This window comes from Chiloscyllium plagiosum, chromosome 18 (assembly GCF_004010195.1).
Source record: "Chiloscyllium plagiosum isolate BGI_BamShark_2017 chromosome 18, ASM401019v2, whole genome shotgun sequence".
In the NCBI taxonomy this organism is placed as follows: domain Eukaryota; kingdom Metazoa; phylum Chordata; class Chondrichthyes; order Orectolobiformes; family Hemiscylliidae; genus Chiloscyllium; species Chiloscyllium plagiosum.
This window is the reverse complement of record NC_057727.1, coordinates 71806868-71810736: the sequence shown is the minus strand read 5'-3', so window position 1 is coordinate 71810736 and position 3869 is coordinate 71806868. Positions and strand designations below refer to the sequence as shown.

Below are 3869 nucleotides of genomic sequence, written 5' to 3'. Positions count from 1 at the left end.
GCTGCAGCGTTGGAGTTGTTCAGCAGAAATGGCAGTGGTGGGATTCGAACGCACGCCCCTTTCGAGACTGGAACCTGGATCCAGCGCCTTAGACCGCTCGGCCACACTACCAGCCGGCCGCGCCTCCTCATTTTCTTGTATTTCCAATTGTGCTCCTGCATAACAACAGATGCAAAGTCACATGAAAACGGTTCCATGTTTCCTCTCGGACTCGCACAGCTGCTGGGATGTGCCCGGCTACAATGTCAATTTCGCAGCAGGTATTGATAGCCCATCAATCCAGACAAAAATCAATGGTAAGCTGAGTCACTCTTCTCAGACTCTTTTCAGGTACAAATGTATCTGTGAGTGCGTGAGAATGTGGGTTCGCTTATGATTTGGTCAAATAACCATGAGCTGCTTGACATTACTGGTATTTCCATTCTTGCTTTGCTAAATGATTTTACCCATTGCTCGAAACAGGACGACTTTCACGTTTACACGGAACACGAAACACACCGGACTACAGGGAAAATGCACAAACCTGAGCAGGCCGTGTTCCGCATCATACCGTGCAGCATAGTTTCAGTCAATGTGTCTGTGGTTTTTTTTCAGAATAGGCGTTCCAAAGAATGTTCTCCACCCTAAAACCGGAGGTAACATTACATTCCGAGAACGACAGATCACATTGTGAGAATGCTCTGACCTCGGAGCCAGTTCGAGATGCCACTTTCCTTGCCTTTTACCTTAACCGTGCAATGTGCTGCAGAGATGTTCACACCTGGACATGTGCCACATGGATACCAACTGCGTTGGAAACCTATGTGGGAATCGACGACAAGCGACTCAATAAATTTTGCTAAATTCCATGGTGCTTTTTAGAAATGCAGTTTCTGTTCACCTCAATCAAAACGGCAGTTTCTGAACATATTAACAGAAGTCAAAAGGTAATTACCTCACCCCACCCCCACTCCGGAAGAGGTGCTAAAAGCGCTCTCACAACTGAGTCACCTTCACGTCTCTGGTTGCTGAGTGAATCACAAAGAAGGATTTTCACCAGAGCTGCAACTGCCTCACTTCCCCCCTCGCCCTCCCCGTTTACATTTTCCTGCTCGTCACTGATTCAAAGAAAACCAAATGGATGCGATGTCATTCTGTAGCCTCTCTGTCGATTCCTCCGTTTCAGTTCCAACATGACTTAGATCTCGGGGCGCATCTTAATACTAGCGACGCTATGAAAGAACAAGTCCAAAGGTTCCTCTGAGAGTGTAATTTCTTTCATTGCTGTTGCTGATTGAATGAGCCACTAACGTGCGAACTGCTCCAAAACATGACTCATGACCTCTGTGGCCAATTCTCGCACGTTGAATAACGACAGACAGCTCCCAAACAAGGCCTTTCAGAGACGACTTTGGGGTACATTTGACAGACAGACAAGTTCAGGAATTCGTGGTGCGCTGTGACACCAGCGCATCAGCCGCCTGCGCAAGGAATGCAAATGCGGTACTGCTTTTCGTGGAAGGATCAGAACACGGTAACTACACACTCAAACAGAATGGCATATGATCAGAACCAGGTTGGAGAAAAACTTTATAATGTTTTGCACAGTAATTAAATGGAATGGCATTACATTTCACTACGAGAACAGATTTGTTCACGCAAATTCGAAGGCAGGTTTGCAGATGGGAAAATAAGCAAGAAAGCTCCTTTCTTGTCCATGTAAAAGGCTGCAGTTGAAGAACAAAGCAGTTTCTGCCCAGTTTCGAACTAGGGACCTTTATGCGTGTGAGACGAACGTGATGACCACTGCACTACAGAAACAAGCCTCAACCGGCTGCGCTGCGGCTCAGTGGCACCCAGCACTGAACGTTGAAGCCATTCTACGTTTCACCTTTCGGTTTCCAATAGCTCGTTGTTGTCCAGCGTAATTGACATCTTGAAAACGTAAAAAAAAGGCACGTGAAATTGTTGACAAAATATGGACAAGGATGTCGTCAATGTTTGGACCGTAGGGCAAGGTGGAATAGGCTGGGACGACTTTCTCTGCAGCGTAACAGCTGCGACATGATCTTAAGGAAGGGTTGTAAACTGAGTATTTACGTGTTTTACCCAAGTTGGGGTGAGTTGAAAACTCGGGAGCATAGGTTTAAGGTGAGTGGGCTGAAATTGACCATGGACCTGAGGCACATTTCCCACACAGAAGGTTGTGCGTGTATGGAATGAGTTACCAGAGGAAGTGGAGGAGGCTATTCCACTCAGTAAATTGAAAAGGTAATTGGATGATTTCTGGATAAGATGGGTTTAGATGGATTGGGGCCAAATGCTAGGGAACGGGACTTGTTTAATTTTGGCTATGTGGTGAGCGTGGACAAGATACACCGAATTATCTGTTTCCATGCGGTGTACCCCAATAATGATGTGTTGCTTACAACGGCTTTAAAGGATTACTTTTTAGCGGAGCTTGCTGTCGCAGTCTGTGGCACAATAATTTAAACTGTTCGACTGCTCACGGGAAAGGTAGTATTGTGAAACATTGCAGAAACGAACGACTTTCTTACTTTTGCTCCGACTGACCATACTCCGTGAAATTTTCCCAGATCCTCAGTTGAGGATTTTTGCTGCTGAAAGTTACCTCAGAAACCCTGTTAACTCGTAATGTATTGAGCGAATCGTTAAACAGAAAGCATTTTAACACTGAACATAAACAAAACTGGCAAACCTAATGCATTTTCTGACACAGCGAAGCATGAATGCTAAATGTGAGACAGTCCGAGGGCATGAGCCATAAAGTAATCTCACAACTAACAACAGGGCAATTCCAAACTACTCTTTCAAACATACTGGAGCCTTAGTGCCAGACAATGCTGAAAAGAGAGAAAGAAAGAACATAATAAGAATGGGCCATAAAAAGTGAATTTCACCAATCACAGTATCGATTAGATTACCTTTCCCTTGCGATGTCTCCAGGACGGAAATGAAGGAAATGAGAGAAATTCAATAACATATCACATTGAAATTCATTGGATCGATTTTTCCAATCGCCAGAAAACCAATAACGACGAGTCGAGTTTCACAACAGCGATGAAATAACAGTCTCCATTCGGTTCCAGTAAAAGCGCAACTTGCCTGGAATAGCAGAGCTGCTTGCGATTTTAACAAGCCGCAGCGTTGGTGTTGATCGGCAGAAATGGTAGTGCTGGGATTCGAACCCACGTCCCTTTCGAGACTGGAACCTGGATCCACGCCTTCTGCAGTTGAAGAACAAAGCAGTTTCGATCCACTTTCAAACTCGGGGTCTTTCGCGTAATTGGCATCTTGAAAACGTAAAAAAAAACATGTTCCCAACTCAGTTCCGACACACAATTCCAACTCAGTTGGTATCCATGTGGCTCATGTCCAGGTGTGAACATCTCTGCAGCAAATTGCACAGTTAACGTAAAATGCAGAAACACATACACACCAACCTGCCCCAATACCTGTCTTCTGTTATTAAACAGGTACAGACAGAAACACAAGCACACAACCTTCCACCACTATCCTGTCTCCTGCCATTAAGCAGATATATGCAGAAACACACACAATCCTCTATCATCACGCTGTCTCCTTCCATTAAGTAGATATACACAAAACACACTCACACAACTCTTCACCAAAATCCTGTTTCTTGCCAGGGTAATCCGATATACACTAAAACACACAACACAAGCCTCCACCACCACGTTGTCTCACGCTATTAAATATACGCAGAAGCACACACACACACACACAAACACAACCTTGCTCCAACACCTTGTCTCCGGTCAACAAACAGATATACACAGAAACACACACAAATCTCTAAAGCACCTCCCTGTCTCCTGCCATTAAACACATATAACAGAAACACACAC

General features: G+C 44.8%; 1 non-coding gene across 1 annotated transcript; it reads right to left on the bottom strand.

Moving 5' to 3' along the window:
- Nucleotides 1–29: 29 nt before the first annotated feature.
- Nucleotides 30–111, bottom strand: trnal-cag. The gene has a single exon. It is a non-coding gene; the product is annotated as a tRNA-Leu (tRNA).
- Nucleotides 112–3869: the final 3758 nt, after the last annotated feature.